Source organism: Leopardus geoffroyi, chromosome D4 (genome assembly GCF_018350155.1).
Source record: "Leopardus geoffroyi isolate Oge1 chromosome D4, O.geoffroyi_Oge1_pat1.0, whole genome shotgun sequence".
Lineage (NCBI taxonomy): Eukaryota > Metazoa > Chordata > Mammalia > Carnivora > Felidae > Leopardus > Leopardus geoffroyi.
This window is the reverse complement of record NC_059342.1, coordinates 34,496,759-34,522,601: the sequence shown is the minus strand read 5'-3', so window position 1 is coordinate 34,522,601 and position 25,843 is coordinate 34,496,759. Positions and strand designations below refer to the sequence as shown.

At 38.2% G+C, this 25,843-nt stretch overlaps 1 protein-coding gene and 1 long non-coding RNA gene across 49 annotated transcripts in view; one reads left to right on the top strand and one right to left on the bottom strand.

The window, feature by feature from the left end:
- Positions 1–25,843, top strand: part of PTPRD (protein tyrosine phosphatase receptor type D) — a 2,239,943-nt gene that overhangs the window by 1,670,732 nt on the left and 543,368 nt on the right. The window lies entirely within an intron of this gene.
- LOC123593753 overlaps positions 1–25,843 on the bottom strand; it is a 67,206-nt gene that overhangs the window by 29,887 nt on the left and 11,476 nt on the right. Inside the window, exons 2-4 of one of the 2 annotated variants that reach the window (XR_006710486.1) lie at positions 18,876–18,995; positions 14,938–15,041; positions 10,987–11,437 (exon numbers count right to left, since the gene is read on the bottom strand). This is a non-coding gene — a long non-coding RNA (uncharacterized LOC123593753). Of the gene's footprint in view, positions 1–10,986; positions 11,438–14,937; positions 15,042–18,875; positions 18,996–25,843 lie in introns of those variants that run through there. The other variant, XR_006710487.1, reaches the window with a different exon arrangement.

The window sequence follows — 25,843 nt, the reverse complement described above, 5'->3', positions numbered from 1 at the left end:
CTCTCCAGCACTGTCCCTGCCCCCTCTCTCAGATCGCCAGCCTCTCTCCCACGTTCTCTGAGGAGGCTCCTCCATTCTTGGCCACGTCCCTCCTCAGACTCCCACAGAAGAGTGTTCAGCTAGATTTTGAGCTCTGGGTCCACCCCGATGTGTGCCTCGCTAAAACAATTCCTATGTTGTTTCACCGGTATGCAATACCCCGTGGGCAAGGACCCCTTGGAGGATGCCAGGAATCTCTCGGGCCAGTCCACAGTCTTTGGTATGTTTTTTTGTGTCTGCTTTTCCAGCAGACACCACTGGTGCACGGCAGCTGTCCACAGAGCTTCCCTTCATGTTTCAAACCTCAGAAGTCCTTCCCGATCCCTTCAGTCGGCCTGTTTTCTCCTATCTACAGCCAGCCCACTCAGACCATACCTTCAGGAAATTCTAAGAAAAAACTCTCTCTTTTGAACCTCTCAAATGCTTACAGTCTTTTCACTCATTTAACTGTTAGTCTTCGAGTAGCTTGAGAAGAACGTTTGTATCTAAAATCTTTTATATTCTCCACAGCAGGAGGTCAAGAATGTTTAACCAATATTTCTTAATTGGTGGATTGGGGTCTGTGTTTCTACTTCAGCAAAATGAAACAGTATGGTTATACTGCGTGAGTTTCATAATAAAATTAAATAAAAATGACTATCAGCAAATGTGATTTATTTTCATGCATTTAATAGGATTTTATATATATTAACGGTTCTCCTACTTAAGACCTTTTATTTTGTTTTTATCTTTTTAGAGAGTGTCATTGTTTAATTCATTGTAGTTAATTATACAAGATTGGAGCTAACCTGATTTGATCTCAGAACAACTATGCCTACTAGCTCTTTGTTTTCACCAAGTTGATTAGAAGGATCAGTTTTGTTTTGGGGGAAAATTCCAAATCTATAATGTAGATTCTAAAGAAACTAAAGAAGATGTCTTATGTGCCTGTGGGAAGCTTTAGCACTGTACACATTAACTGTACCCTTTCATAATCTTTCAGGGAGTTACATATACACAGTCCACTTGAATTATGAAATTAAGCCTAAAATGATTCAGGTCACAGACTATGGGGTGATATTATCTTAAGATCACCTACTCCTTCTTCTTCATTAATCTATTGCTAAAGCAAATAGTTTTATTACCTTTTGCCCCAGCATTTGTTCATGGTGATAACTAGTTCCAAAATTTTTACTGGAGTTAGATATTAGATTATGATTCTTTATAATGAAATTTCATTCATCACTGAGCCATTGTTAAATTTCTAGTGTTCCAGGTGCTATTTTAGGATTGGATAAAATTTCTGCTGTCGATATTAGTTTCAGCAAATGAACAAACCACAAGTCTGTACTCTTCTACTCTATTATTTTAAGCTTAATGTTATTAGAAGCTATTGTGCTTGGAGACCAAGGCAATCATGTACCACAACCAATTCGGAAGGCAATAGGAAATTGAGAAAGTAGTTTAATAAACAGATGCTTCCTTTGCTTTTTAAAAGAAAATCATATTTATTTGAGCAGCTTTTTTCATATCATACAATCTGCATGCTTAAAAGGCAATCATTTCCCCCAGTTTATTCCCTTAAATGAAATCACAACTGCTCATAGATGTATTCTGCCTCGCCCCATGTCCTCGCTCACTCTGATGTGTGGATTTGGACTGAAAAGAGACAGAATGAAATTCCACAAGTGCTTAGGATTTAGAAGAGAGCAACTGGAGTTTTAAATAGCTCTCCTGATTTTTTAAAAGGATTTTTACAAGAGCAAACTATAGGGGGCAGCAGATATTAACAGGCTCTCAGGATCATGCTGAACTTAGAAATTAACAAGTGCTGGGGTGCTCAACCTCTCTCTGATGGAAATGCCCACCTGTAACCTGAAACGTTTCATTTTCTCATTTCTTTTGTTTCAAGATACACAAGAGTTAAATGTGGAAGGTTTTTCCCCACCCATCTTTACAGAGTAGCTAAAGCCCAGAGGCATCCCTCCCATTTCTACAGTGTTCTTTGTCTTCTTTAAATTCTGCAATTAAGTGCAATGTGCTGAAGTGACATGGATTAAACGCCTGGGGATAATCTGAGCATTAAAGTGAAGGCAGTGGCACAAGAACTGCACAGAGAGGGTAAGCATTGTGCTAGAAGGGACACTGTGTCCTCTCTCTATTTTATTTACTCAGAGACAGTTGACTACTATTGGATCTTCCTGAAACATATCCCACACTCTTTGAGGGTTTCGTTATCTGAGAGACAGTTTACAAATACTTGATGTATTTAAAATCAAACACACTGTAACTGAATTCCCCACCCACCAAAAAAAAAAAAAAAATTCAGTGTTTTTCATAAGGTCAGAGAAAGTGAATGCATATTACCCATCAATAGTGTTGAACCTGACTTATTCTTTTATTTTGAAGACCAAAGAGGGTGAATGGCTTTCATCTTACCCTGGTGCAGCTTAAAAAATAATATCTAATAAGGGTGCCTGGGTGCCTCAGTCAGTTAAGTGATGGACTCTTGGTTTTGGGTCAGGTCATGATCTCATGGTTCATGAGTTCGAGCCCCATGTCAGGCTCTGCCCGAACAGCTTAGATCCCGCTTGGAATTCTCTCTCCCTCTCTCTCTTGCCCCTCACCTGTACTCTCTCTCTCTCTCTCTCTCTCTTCCTCTCTCAAAATAAATAAACAAACATTAAAAAATAATACCTCTTAAAGACTTGGTATAGTCTATTCACCCTTTTATGAGAAAATTGGAAAAGCAGAGAAGGAAGCATTTCTCATTCTTTCATCTACCTCAAAAGCAGTGTTTTAAAATATCAGCAGCTACTGGAAAGACTGCAAAGTTCCTTCACTGTGGATAAATACAATTACTGACATAGAGTAAGGGAACTGTGCAAGACTTAAAGGCAGAAGCTGGATAAGTTTCCAAAATAAAAAGAGAACATGCATACATGCAAGAGGACGCCACTGCAGTGGAATGACAGTGCGGAGAGCGGACTGCTGTTTTGGTTTTGCTGTCCGCCCATCTTCTGTGATCTCCGAGCCTCAGATTCCTTGTTTTCTATCACTGCCAACTTGTGCCTTCCCTTATCTTTAATTCTTAATTTAAATTGGCTCCTGGGTTTCTTTTTTTAAATAATGAAATATTACAAATAAACAGCAAGGCACAGGAAATGTATAATCACCTATGAACCCATCAACTCAGAATAAATAAATAATTTTTCCCCTCTGTTGAATAGCATTGTTACACTTTTTATTGCAGTATAGCATGCATTCAGAAAAGTAAACATTTAGCAAGTGTGCAGTTAAATGACTTTTAATAAACATAAAACTGAAAACACTTCTATTAACAGAACCCAGATCAAGAAAGAAGACATTGCTAGCACAATAGAAGACATGTTCTGTGCACCTTCATAATCTCTACCCTTTGCATAAATGTATTATCCTAATTCCTATCAAGATACATTGGCTTTGATTTTTTTGTTGTTGTGTTTGTTTGTTTTTATATAAACCGTACAGTACGCACTCTTTACTGTCTGGTTCCATTTGTTCAGCCTCATATTTGTGACATTCATCCATATAGTTGCTTGTAGTTATACATGGCTTATTCTCATTGCTGCATTGTTGTGTGCATTTTCCCCAAATTATTCACAAAACTTAATGTTAGAGATAGTAAGAGTGAGCTGTGTATCCTGTCAATTATTTTTTACTTATTCCACATATGTAAATGTATCCATTTATACATACCAATCTATAACTTGCTCTCTTCCCTCAATATTATGCTACAGATAACGTTTCCACTTTGATACATACATACTTAGTCCATTTTAACTTCTGGATGGTAGCTCACCGAATATGACACATTTAAAAATGTGTATTCAATTGATGGCCACCTAGATAATATCCTTCTTGTACCCGTGCATAGTGCATACCTGGAAGTATAACCTGGTCAGACAATGTGCACCCTTTACCTTTACTCCTAGTGCCAAATTACTCTCATACCAGGTGTAGCAGAAAGCTGTATGAGCCCCCTTTGCTCTTCACAAGTCAACACTTAGAAGTATCAGATTTCTATTTGCTTGTGGCTTGTTGGTTTTTGCAAATTTGTTGGGTAGAATGATATGTCCTGGTCATGTTAAATATTATGGTCATTATAATTCCTGTTTCTTCACAAGTCTTTTCCACACTCAGATCCCTTCACTCTCCCTACAGATTTTGCAAGTGGCAATACTGATATTTATCTCTCTTTGTTAATTAACAAAAGGGGCCTGTGGTTCAATACAATGCTAATCCATCCAATGCTGATCTGTCTACTATTCTCTTTATCATCTCCCTCCTGTCTCACTGTAGTTGGCCTCTTACATTCCACTGAAAGGAATGTCAAGATTATCAATGACATCTTGATTTCTATGATTCACTTTATTGTCCTCATCTTATTTCAATTCTAGGGACCTCATGCTTCTACCTCCACCCTTCCCTCATTTATTAAATACTGTGTGTCTGTTTCTTTGGGTCTTTGTATGTTACTACCTGCTAAGATTTCCCCCTCTTCCCAACCTCAGAACTAGTGGTTCCTTTTCTGAGCTCCCATAAAACTTTGGCAGGTGTGTGTGTGTGTGTGTGTGTGTGTGTGTGTGTGCATACCTATACCTACATATACATATACAGATTTAATCTTTGTATCATTATTTTTTTAAGTTTATTTATTTCTTTTGAGAAAGGGGTGGGGGAGGAGAAGAGAGAGAGAAGGAGAGAGAGAATCCTAAGCAGGCTCCACACTGTCAGCACAGAGCCCTATGTGGGGCTCAAACTCATGAACTTTGAGATCCTGATCCGAGCCTAAATCCAAGAGTTGGATGCTTAACCAACTGAGCCACCCAGACACCCCTCAACCTTTATATTATAATTACAGTTAACTAAGATACAAGAGATTCAGAAAGACTAGCATTTCTGCATCCCCAGTGCCTAACAAGTAGTCTTGGTAAATGTTTGGGGAGTTAATCACTAAGTCAGGCAAGCATTTCTCTGGGGGTTCTTCCAGTTCTAGCACACTGGTTCAGAGTGTGTGGACATGAAAATGGGTCTCTTTCCTCCTACACTGCCTCTCCTACCCATTTGCATAAATTGTTCTCTCCCTACTGGAGAAGTCTTATGCCAGAACCCAAGGGGTTCAATGTGCATTCCTGTCACATGCTGAGAGACAGCCAGCTGGGTGGAAGACCTGGTCTCACTAAATCCCCCCTGCACTTAGGGCTGGGGCCAGCAGAGTTGCAGATAAAACGTCTTGTGGAATTTCATTCCTTCTCTTCCATTCTTTAAACACCATATACTGAAAAAAGGAAACTAGGAAGTGAGGGAGAAGAAAAGGGAGTATATGAATGAATAAGAAGAAGAAAACAAGAGCTCACAAGGGAATGTTCAGAAGTGAAGATAACCACAGGGGATTTTAGCCCACTCACAAGAGTGGGTATAAAATTACATACACATATGAGAGACATGGACTTTCATTTTATCTAGACACCTAAGTCTACACAGTTCCAAGATCATTGAACGCCAAGGTATTTTTAAGCTGTCATAGAGTGACCTTCTTTTTGCAAGCAGTTCCTAGAACTCTGTGCCCATCACTGATAAATGTTTTCAGGGCCTCTCCTGGTAAAAGGCACCACTAACACATTACTTGGCCTGCCCAGTCTTGTCCTATAAGATGTGTTACTGTATTCCACTCTACCACTACATGTGAGAAGCAGGGGGCAAAATTCAGTCCATTGTATGGCTTTCTTACTGAGAAGACATTGCTGTTTTCTAGAATCGTTAGTTGCTAATTTTAAATTAAATTGTGTGCTGCTAATTTGTGCATATAGCAAATAGCTGTTTTATGTATTAGCATTGTATTGTTTCAGATCACACTTTTCCATGTACATTAAAGAATGCTTACCTAAAAAAAGAATGTTAGACTGATTCAAAGCACTGAAGTTGTAAGGGAGGTGCACTGCTTGTTCAAATATGAGGGCAACTGATTTTCCCAAAGGTGTTGATCTTTATCCTTAAAGTAATAAATTTCACTTCAAAATAACCCTTGTGACTTATTTACACTTTAAAATGATAAACTTCACCCCATCAGTAATCCCAAAAGGCTGTTGAACTGGGTCGAAGTCTGAAAGGCCTCTTTTGCCCATTTTCTCATGGAGACAGGCAGCTGTTGAGTGTGGCCTCCTCACTCCCACATTTTAACCTATTTCACAATGAAATAGTAAATGTAAATAGGTAATTAAAATAGAACTTTGCCTTTTAGTGCCCAAGGTTCCTGGAAAAACTGCTGTGCCTTATGAATAGCAGATAGATTATCTGCTTACCTACAGTGGCATTGAAGACAGAATTCTTTTAAAGTCAAATGCAGCACAAAATGGGAATGGAGATAGCTCTAGGAATAGAGATGTTTAATGGCATTTGAAAATACCTAATAAGGACATGAAAATAAAGACCTTTCCATGCAAAGGTCCAAGCCACCCATTATTTGACTTTTTTTTTTTTTTCACAGCCACACTGCCATGCTGATTTGGTCCTGACCTATGAGATAGATTCTACATAGTGAAGTACCCTGTGTCACTTTCGAGTCTTCAGGTAGAGGTTAAGGGAAGCACTAAGAGCTTTTGGACATTGACAAGATCTCTGATAGAGATTAATGACGTCTGATTTTGAATTAAAAAAAATGTTATTAAATTTTGATTTTTAATTCCAGTATAGTTAACATATAGTGTTATATTAGATTCAGGTGTACCATATAGTGATTCAATACTTGCATACAACACCCAGTGGTCATCACAACTGGCCTCCTTAATCCCCATCATTTATTTCACCCATCCCTCCACTCACCTTCCTCCTAGTAACTATCAGCTTGTTCTGTAGAGTCAAGAGTCTGTTTCTTGGTTTCTCTTGTTCTCTCCCTCCCTCTCTCTCTTTCTTTCCCCCTTATTCATTTGTTATGTTTATTAAATTCCACATGAGTGAAAGCATGTGAAATCATGTGTTTGTCTTTCTCTGACTGACTTATTTTGCTTACCACTACACTCTCTAACTCCATCCATGTTGTAAATAAGATTTCATTATTTGTCATGACTAAATAATATTCCATTACATATATATATCAATTATATATTATATAATACTCATATATATATATATATAGCCTCTTTATACCTCTTCTTTTTTAAATTTTTTAATGTTTATTTATTTTTGACACAAAGAGAGAGAGAGAGAGAGAGACAAAGCATGAGCGGGAGAGGGGCAGAGAGAGGGGGAGACACAGAATCCGAAGCAGGCTCTAGGCTCTGAGCTGTCAGCATGGAGCCCAACATGGGGCTCAAACTCACAGACCGTGAGATCATGACCTGAGCTGAAGTCAGACACTCAACCGACTGAGCCACCCAGGCGCCCCGTCTTTATACCTCTTCTTTATCCACTTATGTATTGATGGACATTTGGGCTGCTTCCATAATTTGGCTACTGTAAACAATGCCACAAAAAAACAATGCACCAGTTTTCAATCCCACCAACAGCAAAAGAGGGTGCTTTTTCTCCACATCCTTACAAATACTTGCTGTTTCTCATGCTTTTTGTGTTTGCTTTGTTTTGTTCTGTTTTAGCCAATATGAAAAGTGTAAGGTGATATCTTAATTGTGGTTTTGATCTGCATTTCCCTGATGACGAGTGATGTTGACCATCTTTGCATGTGTCTATTGGCCATCTGGATGCCTTCTTTAAAGAAATGTCTGTTCATGTCTTCTGCCCATATTTTAACTGGATTATTTGGGGGATTTTTTTTGTCTTAAGTTGTATAAGTTCCTTATATATTTTGGATACTAACCCTTTATTAAATATGACTTGCAAATGTTTTCTCCCATCCAGTAAGTTGTCTTTTACTTTTGTTGATGGTTTCCTTTGCTGTTCAGAAGCTTTTTATTTTGATGAAGTCCCAAAAGTTTATTTTTGCTTTTATTCCCCTTGCGTCTGGACACATATCTAGAAAAATGTTGCTACAGGTGATGTCAGATAAATTACTGCCTATTCTCTCTTCTGGGATTTTTATAATTTCAAGTCTCACATTTAGGTCCTTAATCTGCTTTGGCTTTATTTTTGTGTATGGTGTAAAAAAGTTTGGTCCAGTTTTCCCAGTACCATTTGTTGAAGAGACTGTCTTTTTCCCATTCCGTATTCTTGCCAAAGACCAATGATTTTGTGTGCATCCAAATAAGAATGTAAAATGGTGTTAAAAAAAAAAAAAAAAAGAAAGCAATGCTTCTAATCCCTAGCATATTAGACCTAGAAAAGAAACAGTTTCTTAATCTTTCTGGGTACTGTTGATCTTTTGTATGTTTTCATTCTTAATCCATTTTATTTGAAATGCTATGAAAGTTTTTGTTTGACCCCTGAAAGAGGGCATATATGCCATGTTATGTATTTATACATTTCTGGTAAGAATATTCTCTGAGGTATATATTTTTTTGATCATGCATCCAATTCAAATATAGTCATTGAGTTAGTCTGGGTTACCTAATTATGTCAGTTGCTGCTAAGTATTTGTTATTTGCTATGTGATTTTCTTATCATTATTACCTACTCTGTTCCAAGGACCTTGTTAGAATCTGGGGACTCAGGAGTGAGCAGGATAGATGTGCTGTGCCATATAATCTTACCTTCTTTCTTCCCCACAAGTTTTCTCATTCTCTCTTTCCCTCTTTCTAATTTTATTGAATATCACGATCTAGATACCCAAGCCACAATCCAGGAAACCATCTTCACTAAAGCTCTGTCCTCCTCTTTATTCACGTAAATTTTCTTATTCTACACCCTCTTGGATGTCTGCCTATAACATTGTAGTAGTAAGGAAACAGGCCTAATAATAAGGAAGCAATGAGTCTACTTATTATTTAATATCTTGGGCACCAGCTAAATATTTACAGTCAATATTAAAGTTGATATTCACAATAACCCTATGAAAAATAAAGGATATTACCATCTTCGCTGCAAAGGTAAGAAAACTAAGGCTCATAGTTTACATGAGCTGTCCAATGTCTTTGAAGTAGTAAATGGAATAGCCTCGATTTTAAGCCAAGGCATTTTGACTTCAAAGTCTCTGTCTCTTCATTCCGCCATGCTGCTCTGCATCCACCGTGATATTCCTGATTGTGCTTCTCACTCATTAAGGTTTCCAGTAAAAGTTCCTCCAGGCACACCATTAGCTCATCCCTCTTAGGTGATATTTTACATCTAAGGTGAGGCACCACAGTTAGAAGCAGCCATTAAAAAAAAAAAAATCAAGGTGAAGGTAAAGCACTTAATCTTACAAGACCTAACTGTTAAGTTGTACTCTGGACCATTTGGGAAAAATCCTTTAACAAAACCCCTCTTGTAAATTTCACTGTGGTCTAACAGTGAGTAAGTAACATACTGTAATACTGTTGGGTTTTTTTTTTTTTTTTTTTTTTTTGCTTTGTTTTGTTTTTATCTTTTTGCTTCCTTGTCTGAAATCCCTTTGGGACTAGAGCAGTATTATTTTATGTTACCTTTTTTAGTCAAGGCAGTGCCAGAAAAGCATATCTACCTTGAATTTAGTGTTCAGAATGCAGTTACTGGACTGTATCTGGGGTATAATTTCAAGTGTTCAAATGATATCACCCAATTATGTAATAAATGTAAAAGCACTTTGGAAACAACAAATGGCCACATAAATGAAGGGTGTTATTATGTTGGTGGGTAAACATAGACTTTTACATAGTATTTGATGAGCATTCTTTTCAAAGAAAGCAAAAACAACCTAAATAATGTCACTCAATGATTCTATTAAATAGTAGCATAATTATCTTTCCTTTTAAATTTTCACTCTGAAAAAAAAATGCAACCATTTGGCTTAAAATCCCTGACTCTGTGGGTATGTACAATAAAATTTCTTAATGTGCTACCTGCTTAATACACCAAAACCTGTGGTTTTCTAGGAATTGGGATGATTCTTCCAGTAAGCTCCACTGAGTAAAGATGAGACTTAAGATCAAAGAGCTGACACACTATTTTTCCAACTTGTTTGCATACATAGTTGAAATTAGCAGTGGGATAGTCATAAAAAGTGGATACCTTATTATGTGTATTGTGAATTTTTAAATGGCAATTGCAAAAAGTGAATGATGTAACAATCATTAAAAAACCTTAAGGAGGTAGTTTTGTGTTCTACAAGTGTAGGTTTCATAGTTGCTTCCTTTGAAGTAAAAACCTCATCTCTTTGTAACTGGAATAGGTTCTGAAGAAACAAAGCTTCAAGAGGTTCAGATGGGCCATAAAAAATGTTGTAATCTCCTACAGGAGAGATGTGATTTATAAGGTAACGTATTTTTTATGACACATCGATGTTTGCAACAGACCAGGTCAGTAAGTAAGAAGTTCAGATTTAAAAGGAAAGAGCAGCAACATAACTTTCCTTTACAGGTGTCATTTGGCTTAAAACAACCTTTGCTAACCCACTGACTGAATCATTTTGAATGTGTGTAAGTGGGGTTTATGTACCAAATGTGTACTTTTCCCATCTATGTGCAGGAGCTAGGACCTCCCCCAACAAAATGGTTTTTAATGAAATAGGCATAAAATGATCTGTGCATGTCTGTGCTTGACAGTGGTCTTAAACCAGTCTTGGGATTCTTAGCAAATCTAGGTCTCTGCCATCAGATACTCACTTCAAAAAGAGGCAGTAGAGCATAATGTTTAAGGGGCTAGACAATCTGGGTTCAAAAGCCACTTCTGCCACATGCTAGATTGATACAACCTGGGTGAGTCACTTGCTTAACATTCCTGCACCCCAGTTAACATATATTTGAAATGGGGATAATAAAGCCCCCCCAGAGGACTCTTTTGTGAATTAAGTAATATTATATACTTTATATGTTTAACTCTGTATTCAGTGCATGGTAATGAATTAGTTAAGGCTTGATATCATTTTCAGGCATTTATAAAGCATTTATTGAATAGCTACTATGCACCAGACAAAGTATACAAGTAAAGTCTGTATGTGTATATCTTCAAGTAATGAAGCCAACCATATGCCACCTCTGCATTATCTGAAAATGTGTAATTAGAGTTTTTAAGCAGTTTTTAACCACTAGCCCATTAGCAAACAACAAACACTGTGACACGGTGCAGAGTTTGCTTACTTGGCCAAATGCAGATAATGCAGCTGCTCCCACAGCAGTCAGATGGGGGTGTGCTGATTGCAGGGCATACTGAACCCTGGGACCATCTTTAGAACGTGACATCATTTCAAAGTTTGAATTATTTGAATCACTTCTAAACAAGCTTTCAATAAGTTTTTTTAGTTATTTGAGAAAGTCCAGGCAATCCAGTAAATGCCCTCCATTTTTCCTGCTTGCATATAACCAATTAGAACCTAAAAAGAAAAGGGCTATAAAGTAACTAATTTCAAAATCCATAACGTCTACATCATGGCTTGGCTATCTGGGTCAAAATACATGTCCTGCAACATAATAACCACATGCTATAAAATATAATTGATATAACAGTATAGGCCAATAGGGTGAGTCTTCATTCTGACCACAAACATTAACATTACAAAAGGGTTCTCTATGGCAATTACACAGTGAAATACCATTATGCATATCTTTCCATGTGCAGTTATAGCAGTGTCTAGATGACCCTGAACATCTGTAAGAAAATCAAAAAAGTTCAGTCAGCTCTCCAGATGTCCCCAAATAGCATCGTGTTTGGCTTATGGACAAAACAGCTGGACTTTCATTTTTCACTTTATTTTCTTCCAGATGTTAGTCTCTTGAAGACACAACCTCTTTTTTTTTTAAGTTAATTTATTTACTTTGAAAGAAAGAGAGACAGAGAGACAGAGAGAGAGAGAGAACCCCAAGCAGATCCCACACTGCCAGAGCAGAGCCCGATGTGGGGCTCAGTTCCACAAACCCTGAGATCATGACCTGAGCCGAAATCAAGAGTCAGATGCTTAACTGACTGAGCCACCCAGTTGCTGCAACACAACCTGTTTTGGAGTTCTTTTGTACCACTTAGTGTTGAGGTTCTAACTAAATCTGAAAAATGAAAAGGTTTACTATTTATAAACACGTTTCTCCTCTGTTGAAAGAAGCTGTTAGTAAAACATATGTTAGACCATACAAAGGGATTAGTGGTTGAGACAGAAGCAATGAACAATTTAACAGAAGAGATGGCATGGAAGTTATTGATTCAAGAAATAAAAACTTTGTCATGCTTGTGTGTATAGAAAATATGTGATCCGAGAGGCGCCTGGGTGGCTCAGTTGGTTGAACAACTGACTCTTGATTTAGGCTCAGGTCATGATCTCATGATCCTGGGATCAAGCCTGGAGCCCCGCCCTGGGCTTCACGCTGGGCGTGGAGCCTGGTTGAGATTCTCTCTCTCCCTCTCCCTCTGCCCCTTTTCTGCTTATGCTCTCTCTTTCTCAAAATAACAAAAACAACGACAAACAAGAAAAAGAAAACAGAAAAGAGAATATGTGGTCTAATATTTGTAATTTTGGGATTTTTAAATATTGAGGCAATGTGCTATAGTGGAAAGACATCTGGAAGTCTTGGGCATGAGTTCATATTCTGTCTTTGACTTTCGACTTTGTGACCCTCAGTTTCTTCTCAGGTAACCAACCATCCCAGTTTGTCTGGGTCTCCCCTAGCTTTAGCACTAAAAGTCCTCTGCCAGGGAAACCCCTCAGGATGGCTGGTCATCCTACAGCTCACCAATAAAATGAGGGTAATAACTTATTCACAGAGCTGTAGTGCAGACTGGTGAATAAGTAAAGCATCTAGTACAGCCAAAGTACAGGGTCCCCAAATAGGAACTATTATTATCATTATAAATCTCATCCACATTTCCTATTCTGTTTCCTCTTAAAGTGTAGGCTCTCCTGTTTCCATTTTATTCAACACTATCAACACTTCACTTGTACTAGGATAGTCATTTTAACCCCATCTCATTCTCAAAAGCACTTAAATTTCTATGGTGAATTTTTCCTCATTGATTCAATGGTCATCAATTTTATGTCACTGTCACTGGAATGCAAGAGATAACTTTGTTTTTCCTCTGGGCAGACCTGATATGCTGCTGTAGTTCAGGTATACATTGTGGAAACTCCTGTGACCACAGCGAGCCTGACACACAGTAGGTACTCAGTAGGTACTTGCTAAATGAAGGAATGATGCATGACAAACACAGGTTGAGCTATGGCAACCCAGTTGTGGCCTTTCTCTTCTCTACAAACTCATCTTTTCTGTCATGGATCTCATCTACTGTGGAAACATTGTTACTATCTTTCAGAAAGCAAAGAGGTGTATTTCCTTTCCAGAATCTTCCATATACCTATTGATCTTTAACAAGTGACTAGTGTAGTCTGCTCCCACTCTCTGGCTCCCAGATTGTTCTCTGGTTCTCAAGTATCCAGTTGCTCTCCTGCTGTGTTGAAACAACCATTGGCTGTCTCTAGCCTCATCACTGGGTCCAGCTCCAAACTCAGAGAATATTCTTTTGAATCCTTCACATTCCTCTTTTCACTCCAGTTTATTCTACCCATATTGTAGCCATCAAGCCACTTGTTCTTTTTTCTCTGTCTTCCAACTCAGGACCCACCTCCTCCAGGAAGCTTTTTTTTGATGGGTTTAACCCAGTATCTAGCCTTTCTGTGACCATATCAGAACAGCCATCCTCCCAGAGCTCTGGCTGCCAGAATCAGACAGAGCTGAATTTTGAATAACTCTGCCATTTACTGTTGCATGGCATTACATCTTTAAGCCTCAATTGCTTCTTTGATAAAATGAGGATAAGAATTGTACTTGTGATGAAACGAGAATAATAATTATGAAAATTAACTGAGGTAAGATATACAAAGCTTGAGATAGAGCAGACAATTCACTCTTATTCACCCTAATATTCCTATCACCTGTAAGATTGCTTACCTCCCTTTATTAAAATTCTGTGGAGGAGATTAATTGTGAGAATTCTCGAATATGTATCCCCAACTACTTTGTGATGTCCTTTGTAGGCTCCTAATATCCATCACAGGACTGATTCTAGAAGCTATAGAACCTGAGTATGTGAGGAAACATATGTGTTTGGGATGTATAGAGTACCAGAACATTTAGGTTCCCCAAGTGACCTTAAAAGTGAAAATATAAAACCTGAATAAAAAGAAAGTCCTCAGTGGGGACTTTTCAGAACCACAGGAGAGAAAAAGGAAAACTTATACTCCTGACCTCTCACCTTAGCATTTTTCTTCCTTCTGCTTTCAAGCAGTGAATAATCAACATGTCAGAGTTCATTTGGATCTAAATCCAATTAAGTCTGACCTTAGGGATAGTTACTCATAGCGCTCAGCAGGTGTGTGCTTGGAAGAAATCGTCATCTATGCCCTTTGTTCCGTCTTTAAATTACCCAAGTTTATGGTCCTGACCTATCAAGCCTAGCAACACTGCCCATTGAATATACAAGGAGAGCAGCTGCTAGTTTAAGTGTCTAGGCATCTGTGCTGGACAGGATTTTAAGAAATCACCTCTAATTATTCTGCATGAAACAAATCTGAGAGTTGAAAATTTTCTATAACTTTCATATCATCCTGATGCTAGTTGTGGGACTCAATGACTCTGCCCTTGGTTTCATCATCTGTGAAGTGATCTGTTAGATTGCTGCCAGAATTAGCATTAATGTTTGTAATTGAAGTGGCACAATACCTGCCACATAGTAGGTGCTCAATTAGTGGTATTCATGATGAAAATAATTGGTATTATTAAGGCATTACCAGGAATTTCAAATATTTCAAATTTCACACATTATTCACTGTGGGAGGAAACCATGTGTGTGTGTGCAAATATACACGAATGTACATATATAAGTTCTTACATTTATCTTCCATTAGTAATGTCCATGATTTCAGATTGGCTTCTAAAGTCGTGTTCTAAAATACCTTAATCACAGATCTTCACAGTTTCTGCAGCATGGTTTTTCTTGGGTAAAAAAGGAGAAAGAGGCTGTAAAGGTGAGCACTCACAATGAAGCTGATATTCTGCTAGGTGCTCTTCATATATTTTTCTCATCTATTTCTCATAAGTTCCCTGTAAATTATTATAATGTCCCTTATACAGAGGAAACAGATACAAATATAAATCAGAGCACAGATGCAAACCAGGTCTGAATAATTCTAAATTACTCTCTACTTTGGGGGGCACCAGAAGATTTGGCTTCAGGTCTCAACTTTGTCCCCTAAGTAATTGTGCTCTTGAACAAATTATCTCACCACTCTGGTCGGTAATTTTTTAATTCATAACACAAGGGGGTTGGATTAGACTTTTTAAAAGATCCTTTCCAGAACTACAAGTTTAAGATGAGATACTCTAAAAATAAATCTCAAGGCAAAATAAAATAAAGGGACCAGGTTTCTGTTTTTAGTCAGTGTGTTAACAATACTTCTTCCCAATATCATAAAGAAAAGAAGGAAAGCAGAAGAACCTGTTGGTCCTTGCCTTAGGATACTTTTTTTCCAGACCACTTTTATTTGTACTCTGGTCTGACCTTTGAGATATCCTCAGGATACTGAGGCTATTCTCTTTTCCCTTATTTTTCTACCAGCCTTTTAAACGATAGTCAGTCCAATCCCATACAGTGGGACAGAACTTCGTTTATGGTGAGAGAGCTGAGTGGTGCCTCCCTCCTCTTTCCCGTGTTCTTTTGAGTCAAATGACAGGAAAGAACCCATTAAGAGTCCAGGAGAATGGGAAGGGAACTGAGGCTTTCTTTCCATGAGAGGATGACCAAATAACCACAGAGAGGATAATGGCTAGGTGTCGTTAATTCTCTGTTAATTTATTTTTTTTCTCCACCATTTCTTCCTTTCTTTAGTTAATTCTATTAATCCTTAAGAACCTGGACCTGGAAGGTTTTTTGTTTGTTTGTTTGTTTGTTTTAAACTCTGTCTCCAATGGCTCCACCCCTTATTCCTTTCACTATGCTATGGTCTCACATTTTTAGTAGAGCACATACATTGAATTGTGCTTATTTAGCTGTCCATGTGTCTGTTCTTTATTTAAATTTATACTACTGTAATTATATCAATACACAGTGATGCATACCATGGCTCCATCATTGTCTTCTACTGAGCAAACTACATTATCTACATCATTGTGATCCTTTGCAGAGACATTGTAGAAGGAAAGCATTCTCATGTTCAAGAGGAAAATTGTGCCCAGCTTTAATAAAGCCTGATATATCTGGCCTAGCCAAATAGATACATTAAAAGCCATTGCTTTGCCTTACAAAAGTATTAAGGAGGACTTTGTTTTAAGACCATATTACCCTATTGAACTTTAATATGAATGTATAAAGATTTGATTAATATACAACTGTTTACAGAACAGTCTCTCTCGCTAGACTCTTAGCTCCATGAGGACAAGGAATATATTTCTTTTCCACTCTACTCCAAATGCCTGACATGTAGTAAGTGCTTAATAAATATGATTGAAAGGAATGAGTAACGAGAGAAAGGATAAACAATTACAACCTGATTTTTAAAATTTTTTTTTTCAACGTTTATTTATTTTTTTTGGGACAGAGAGAGACAGAGCATGAACGGGGGAGGGGCAGAGAGAGGGAGACACAGAATCGGAAACAGGCTCCAGGCTCTGAGCCATCAGCCCAGAGCCCGACGCGGGGCTCGAACTCACGGACCATGAGATCGTGACCTGGCTGAGGTCGGACGCTTAACCGACTGCGCCACCCAGGCGCCCCACAACCTGATTTTTAAATGAGGGACCACAGTGTATTGCCAATCCTTGCTGCAATTCAGAAATGACCTTAGAAATATTATTTTAAGCTAAAGAAACAAAGTGTATTAAAATATTTTAATTATCTTTTGAGGGGAGGTTGAATAAATTTGTTGTTGTATACATGAATAATCACTTCTTGTTGATGCCATAGGATGAGAGACAGTAGGCATGAGTGGATGAAGAGAGAAAAGTGCAGGTACCTGGATCATTTGCTTGTTTCTGTCTTTGTAGTAATAACATTACTCCTAGTATGTGCCCTTAGATTGAACAGTAACAGCTCCAAGAAGTTAGAATTTTGCTCAATAAAAATAATAATATTAACAGCAGTGAGTAGGAGATGATTGTGTGCTGTGCCACATCATCATCTTTATTGAAGGGAAAAAGCAGAAGCTGGTGACTGGCGATTTCCACAGATAAAACTGAATGGGGATGAGCCAGGCTTTGAATTGAAGCATCCCTCAGAAAAAGCGACTTGAGGATCTGAAATCCCTCCTTATCTTTCAAAACAGTTGCCATTAATATGCTGTTTATTCAGCCATTATCAATGTGGCTACCGTCCCAGTTTATACCAGATACAACCAGGTCGATTACTGGCAGAAGACAATGAGCTGCTCAGGGTTAAGACAGAAAAATGACTGTCTTAGTTTCCCTACAGTTTGACCTCCTTTCACCCAGGAATCCCCCTGCCTTTATTTTGCAGGTTACATTCCAGCCCCACAGTAAACACAGGGTGTATTTTCTCTGTAAACAGTGTTACAAGTGGAGGGTTGAAATGTTTGCTTTGAAAATTCTTACTTAAGCAGTGAGACCAAAAAGGTTCACTCTCTGTCAATAGGTTTCTCATCTTATGTGATTTGGAAGGATCACTCCTCTCTCATTACACACTTTATAATACCTGGAAGCACATCAGGGGTATTTGGAGCAGTCTCAGAAAATGAATGACCAGAGCTTTGGCTTCTGGATTTGGTCCGGCCTCTCTCCATCTCTGTCTCTTTGAGTAAAGTTGAAGCAAAGTCTAATAAACTTTAATGCTGGGAGGTTGTCATGACAAATTAGAAGAAGTTAGCATCAACTCCAAGATGCATGATCCTATTCTAAATTACTGAAATTAAATAATATTCTCTCCCCTAAAAAAAAGTTTAGACGATTTTAACAAGTCTATAACTCACAATTTGGATAGGAAGGTGGACATTAATTATAAAGGGACATCCAAAACTAAAATAATAATCAGGACTGACTGTTACTGACCAGTGAGCTCCATGATAATAGACCAGTGACCCAATTATGTCTGTTTTCACTCATCCATGTACTCTTAGTGTTTTGCAGAGTGCCAGGCACATAGTGGGCTCTCAGTAGATATTTTAGTAAATGAATGAAAAGGAGGTATGAGTGAGCAAATGAATGAATGCAGAGCCAAGCCTACTAGACCTGATCACATTGTTTGTTCACTATTCATGGACCAGCCACACCCAGCACTTTTATTTATTGTAAAAATAAAACAGGAACATCCAAGACAACTTTGAAGGGCATTCTCCCTCCCTACCACTCACCCATCTTGAGGATAACGGATCTTATTTATCTGAACCCATAATGAGTCCAGGAAGGGATAGCAATTCCTGTAGACACTTGGAGACACAGGCCTCTTTATGGAATACAGAAAGATGCATTGTTTTAAGGAAGTTCTGAATGTAGGTACCTTAGGCCTCTGATTCCATCCTTGCCCAGGGTAAAGGAAATTGCTCTGCATCAAAACCAGACATGTTGGGGCGCCTGGGTGGCGCAGTCAGTTAAGCGTCCGACTTCAGCCAGGTCACGATCTCGCGGTCCGTGAGTTCGAGCCCTGCGTCAGGCTCTGGGCTGATGGCTCAGAGCCTGGAGGCTGTTTCCAATTCTGTGTCTCCCTCTCTCTCTGCCCCTCCCCCGTTCATGCTCTGTCTCTCTCTGTCCCAAAAATAAATAAACGTTGAAAAAAAAATTAAAAAAAAAAAAAAAAAAACCAGACATGTTTATGTTACTTACCAGAGGAGCATAGTAAACACAGAAGTGCAACCAACAGTGGCCTGGAGGAGATGTAGGATTGGCATCTACCTAGAGTCACCAAGGGCACAGCTATGGCCATTCTTTCTTCCATTGTGAACTCTACAAGGGATTATAAGGTGCAGAGAATTACATTAGTAGTAAATCAGATAATTTCTCTTTTCTTCTTAAACATTTACAACACTTCTTTAGTATTCTTCTTCCATCTTTGGATACAGTGGTCATTTTATTTCCTTCCATGTATTGTCTGTGCCTGAAATGAAGAACTACACAGAAAGACATAGAGTGGAAAAATTCCACTGCTGTCCCATCTCATAAAGTTATCCAGCTATTAGGGACCCTGAGACACAATGTTTCATAAACCTCCTTCAGATGATTTCCTGAAAACAAGTAATACCTTACAATATAAGCTAACTATTCTCCTCAAGTATGATTAGTATATACCACTTTCAGTGACCACAAAGCACTAAATTCCAGAATATCTGGTCAATCTCCAAAGCTAATCATAAAACTGTCAACTTCCTTTAAGATGAAGAGTATCAGGGGTGGCTGGGTGGCTCAGTCGGTGAAGGGTCTGACCACTGATTTTGGTTCAGGTCAAGATCTCACAGTCCCTGAATTGGAGCCCCACCTCGCTCGCTGTGCCTGCTTGGGATCCTCTCTCTCACTCTCTCTTTGCCCCTCCCCTGCTCACACTCTCTCCCTCTCAAAAATAAATAAGTAAACATTAAAAGTGAAACAACAACAACAAGATGAATAGTATCAATAGCCAAGGAGGGATTTAACCCTCTATCTAGGGTACTTCAAGGTGGACCATGGGCAATATTTCATGGGGTTCTGTCCATAGACACCTTTATTTCCAACCAGCATCCTTCACAGGCTTCATGTTTAAGAAAGTGAGAATGGGATTATCTTAGAGGAGTTAGAAACACTTGTTTGCAGTGTTTAAATGTTAAAGGGCAAAGGACAAAAGAATGACCCCTGGAAACTTCATCTGTTGGCCTGTCTCCTCTGTGAGTATAAAATGTCACTGTGGGTTATCATTCTAGGCAAATGTTACTAGAAAAAAATGTCAAGTTTAATGGAGATCTGAAAGTTCCTTTGTATTTTTGTTCCTGATAAACTTCTATCATTTTATAAGTAGATGCAAATGCAAATTTTTATAATTTGACCTATTGTCAGAAAAAAGTCATAAAAATACCAAAATAATAAAAGATAGCTTGCTCATTAAAATATGTTAATCTATCTAGATATTAATTTAAAAAGCTAATTTATTTTTGCTCCGAAATCCTTTACAACAAGAGAAATAAACTGCCACTATACAAATCCCCACATGTCAATGTCTCATAAAATTTTCAAAACAGCTAAAAATGCGATGTTTACCTCCTCAGGTATGCAATGTTCTAATGAACCATTAATTCGACATAGAAGTTACCCTGGATTCTTTCTGTTTGACTTCTTGGAAGAAGGTCCAGATTATCTGTCTTCTACTTCGACTGATACAAATTATTTAAAATGGGAAACAGAGTAGTAAAAGAAAAAGACAAGAAGGAAACATTTAAAATAAGGACAGATTTAGAACATAATTGACTCTGGTCATCTATGAGCAGAGATCTTGAACTTTGTAGCTTTTAAAGATGTATGTAAACATACTTGCATCTTTCATTCAAGTGTTTAAAACTAGTCCTTATTTGCAAAGTGTACCAAGTTACTCAGGGAAGTTTTACTACAGTCCTTAAAGAACAACAAATATGCTGAGTTATTTTTGCAAGTAAATTTCTAAATGATTAGAGTGTATTAACTTAGAATTATAAACCAATGAATTCTTCCTGACTAGGTTTCTGCCAGAAGCAAATAATGAAACCTTTAACCAGGAAATGACAAACCTCCAAATTCTTCTGAGGATATTGCAGTAAAATGATTATCCTGTAATATTAGAGTGCATGAACATTACAAAGAAGGTTTAGAGGCATAAGGAGTTTTCAGGACTCATAACATTTTTTTCCCACAGAAAAGCAGGTTCTTGGTCTATCTCCAGAGTTTAAAGGGAAAGATAAACTGATGTTTAAAGTATGAGTTTTTAATCACCTAATTTGGTTTGATGACTATTCCCCAATATATACCTCAAGTGTATTGTTAATAAAACCAATCTCAGAATTTTTTCAGCTATGTCTTGTGAATTGTTTAAATAGCAACTCATACACACACACACACACACACACACACACACACACACACTCATACTCACATTCACATAGGCTCTCTTGGGTTAGGTAAAGAACATTAGAGCATATGTGGTGGAAGCCACAAGATCAGGCCAGTTCAGTGTTTGGTTCTCTTATACATATGGTCACATACTGAAGAATTGAAAAAAGAGATGGACCAGTTAAGATGCTTTGAGCTCCAAGCAAGAGGAAATCCACCAAAAATGTTACTGAAACCATGAGGATACTTATTATCTCAAAAAAAAAAAAAAAAATCCAGAGATAGGACTTTAGGATTGGCTAATTCCCTGGATCAGCATCATCAAGAATCTGTGCTCTATGTGTCTCACACCACTTGTAAAAAGTGTGTATGTTTTTTCCTCCTTTCATGAGGACAGTGAGGCTCAGAGAGCTTAAGGCACATGTAAAATGTCATCTGTTTATGGCTGAGCCAGGAGTTCAGCCCACTCTGAGTCTTGAGCTTATTCTTCTGATCACAGTAAAAACACAATACATTACAGATGTTAAATATCATTAAGAGAGTGAGATAATACTTATTAGTAAACACAATAATATACATTAGCATCCATACAACTAGATTTGTTGATTTTACAACTACCAACTCCCTGTCTTTGCTACACACTTTAGAAAATATACTTCGAGATGTTCACCTTATGCTTGAAATATTCATCCCAAAAACCTTTAGTTTTTTTTTTCTCACCTTCATTTTTTTTCATTTCATAAAAGTCTCTACTTTCTGTGTGTCCACGTATGGTTGTATAGCTTGGGGACTGACCAACTGTCATCATGGCCCTAAATCTTCCACTTCCTCCCCATACCACCCTTGCTCCATCTGAAGGAATCCCCTCACCATCCATTAGAAGAATGTCCTCCATTTTTCTGTTTTGAAAGTTTCATTAGAATTACCAACTTAGGTCAGAACAAATATCTAGACATTGTATCCTAACATTTTCCAGGAGATAAGCTCTGAGTGGAAGTTTCAAGTGCATGATTTTATATAGTCTGTGCAATAGCTCTGTGAAATAAATATTATTATCTCTGTTTTTACAGATAAAGAAATGAGGACTCTGGGGAATTTTACAGCTCACCCCATTACACACAGCTATTAACAAAGTTAGGGATTATGTTCACTCATCTCCCATGCAATTTCCAGTATAATAAATTAGGGGAGATACAAGATTCATTAAGTGAGCAAGACAGCTAAGTGGTTGGACAATCCAGAGTACGTAAGGCATTGGGATCAAGGTGGAGAGAATGAGATGCTCAGAGGAGACCTAGAGTGGAGAAAAGGGGCAAGAGTGAGAAGGCCAATGACAGACATTTCCTACTCATTATTTTTTCCAGACTTAGACTCTGCAGCTAGGCCACTTTCCTATTTATTCTAGTTTCATTTGGTGATACCCAAATTGGGAAATTGCAACAATAAGTATGTTCAACTGACATCACATATTGTGGACATCTACAAGGAAAAAAAGAAATTCCTATTCCACATTGATTTGAAAAGAAATAAATAATATCTGGAGTTTGCAGTTGAAAGTCTTATATTTGGAAGGATGACCAACCACACGTAAGTCACAGGCAAGGCACTGAGCCACCCACTCGGGGATTTTATCCACCATTCAACTGGGAGGTAAAATGGGAATTTTATTAATGGGTTGGGATTGTTATTCATTTACACACGAGGACAATGCAGAAATGTCCAAAGGAAACAAATATTATATTATATTATTAAAATGTTGCCCTAGGGGCGCCTGGGTGGCACAGTCGGTTAAGCGTCCGACTTCAGCCAGGTCAGATCTCGCGGTCCGTGAGTTCGAGCCCCGCGTCAGGCTCTGGGCTGATGGCTCAGAGCCTGGAGCCTGTTTCCGATTCTGTGTCTCCCTCTCTCTCTGCCCCTCCCCTGTTCATGCTCTGTCTCTCTCTGTCCCAAAAATAAATAAACGTTGAAAAAAAAAATTAAAAAAAAAAAAAATGTTGCCCTAAGCTATAAGTGATGTTCTAAAGGAACTGAAAATCTAGAGAAGATGTAGTTTTATTTCTCAAAGACTGGAAGCACATGAAAGCCAGTATGATGAAGAAACTAGTCATATGTTTTTATTACTAGAATCTGGGAGATGGTTCACAAATGTGTTTTACTATTTACATGAGGTAGCCGGTCAGCTCATAGGGAGCCCACCCACCACTGATTGCTACAGGAGAATATTTTGTTTCTCCCCTTCCTCTCATCCTCATTTCTTGTCACTCATACTTATTGGCAGGTTTGTAGACACTTATGCCAGAGATCAGCAAGACCTGGTCTCCTTATCCTTCCATTATTCAGAACAAGCCATTATGTAATGAAGAAACCCTGTTTTGTTACTATTTACAGATATTTATGTTCATAGTATAATTTTCTGGCCTTATTAAGATGAGATAGATGAAAGTGCCTGGGTGGCTCAGTCAGTTAAACATCTGACTTTGGCTCAAGACAGGTCTCACAGTTCATGGGTTTAACTCCTGCATCAAGCTGTCCGCTGTCAGCACAGAACCCACTTCAGATCCTCTGTACCCCTCTCTCTGCCCCTCCTCTGTTCATTCTCTACCTCTCTGTCTCCCTGTCTCTCTCAAAATAAATAAACTTTTAAATAGATGAGATAGATGAAAATGAAGAGGAAAGAAAAATAGAGGGACATTAGACAATAGAATAGAATAGACAATAGAATGTCATTCATTCTTTCATCATTCATCATTCATTCATTCAAAAGTCAACACATATTTATAATTGCCTGTTATATAACTAGGTACCCCCTTAGGAACTAGGGCTATCCAATTAATCAAACCTGTTCAATTTACCCTCTGGGAATTTAGATTCTGGTGGGGAAAAAAAGAAATAATAAATAATAAAAGCAACCACATAGCATGACAGCTGGCATTAATTGCTCAAAAGAAAAGTAAAGCAGGGCAATAGGATTGAGAAGATGGTGTGTTGATATTTTATGCTAGGGATCAGGGAGTGTGGTCATGTATATAAAGATTCATTCATTCAATATTTATCGACTGCCTTTGAAGAGTTGGGTACTGTGCAAGATACAAGATGAATAAGACATGGTTCCTGCCCTCCAGGAGCCAACAGCTCAGTAGAGAATCTCACCACCTGCTCCATTAGGCAGACAGATTAGAAGTCTCAGGGCATATTGCAGCAGGAACATTGTACACAGTGACCAATCTGAACAGATTGTAAGTATTCCAAAACTCACAGTGGTTTTCCATAAAATAATTCTCACTTCAAGTAAACATTTTCAGTTGGTGAGTAACTCTGTTTTCCACCGACAGCACTCGTATTTGAAGGCTTCCTTAATGCATTGATGACTTGTTTTTCTGATTGGTTGCCAAGGTTTGTTTGGGTCCTTATTGAAATGTACTTGCTTAACTCCTCCAAAGCAACTTGGCTGGTTTCTTGTTGCTATACTGGCAAATGCTGCCTCCTGTACTGAAAAATTTGTTATTTCTGAAAAATGCGGACTGTCCCTGGACGGTTTTCATGAAAATCAAAGATAAAAAAGAAATACAGATTTAAAAAAAAATAAGGGATGGAGAACAGAACTTTGTTTCCACAAGATTTACATAAATGTAGGTCACATCCTGGATGAACCTAGTTTTATCATGCTTTGTGCAGATACCTGGCTCAGAAATTCCTGATTCATCAAGAAGACAGAGGAAAGTATAATTATGGTCAAAACACTAGCTTTTATAAACAAACTGCTTTTCTTTTTTTGTGTGTTATTAACACAGCCTCCTTATCCGGAGCTTTACAAAGGTTGTAATAATATAACATTGTTAAAAAGAAATCTCAATCATGTGAGAGAACAACACTGAGCTGAAAAGTCTTTGTTTTCCTGAAGACAGAGCCTTTTTTGATAGGGGATGGGAGATCATATCACACACAGTTGTTCCAGAGGACAGGAGAAAGAGTCACTGAGCTCTCTGCTAGCACAAATGATGCTAATCCACTCGCTCTGCAGCCTCCACGTTGGAACCTTCTTCCTCTTCCCAGACTCTCCGACACATTCCTCACCCTTTGCCACACTTAGAAGACCCAGGAGAGGAAATTATTTTGGGGAGGCTGAGACACAAGCACAGGTGGTACCACTTGTTATAAACTTTTCAGTTTTTGTTGGGGCTGTGAGACAACTTTATAGTGGTTTGTTCTGTCAGGAAACGGAAGCAAGAGTTTTTGGCCCTGACTGTTGATCGATTTGTGCTGTTGCTGATTTCCACAGGTTGCCATTTTGCAGAGGACATGTTGCTTCTCAGTAGCACCTCAGGGCCACGGTGCCAGCCTGAATTACTGCCAAAAATCCTTATTTCTTTACTACTCCAAATAGTGCATTTGGGCAGTTCTGTCAATTCTGTATTGGAGAAATTTCACACCAAAATTTGAATTTTGTTGACATATTTCTCTTTTGGCCGCACCAAGGGAAAAAACAGTTTGTAGTAAATTTATTCTTTTTCCTACGCGTGGGAGTCCTTCCCATTGGTAAAGTGTTCACTCTTATCATGGCCTCATTTATAGCAGCTTCCAATGCTGTGATCCTGTCAGCTTTAGGGGTAAATGACAGACAGGAATTTTGCTATCAAAGTTAATTCCAAAGGCCATGAAAAGTCAATCATTAGATAAGATCAAGAACTTAGCTCTAAATATAAACTCTTTCTCCGCACTTGCAAAGAATACTACCAAAGTTTAAC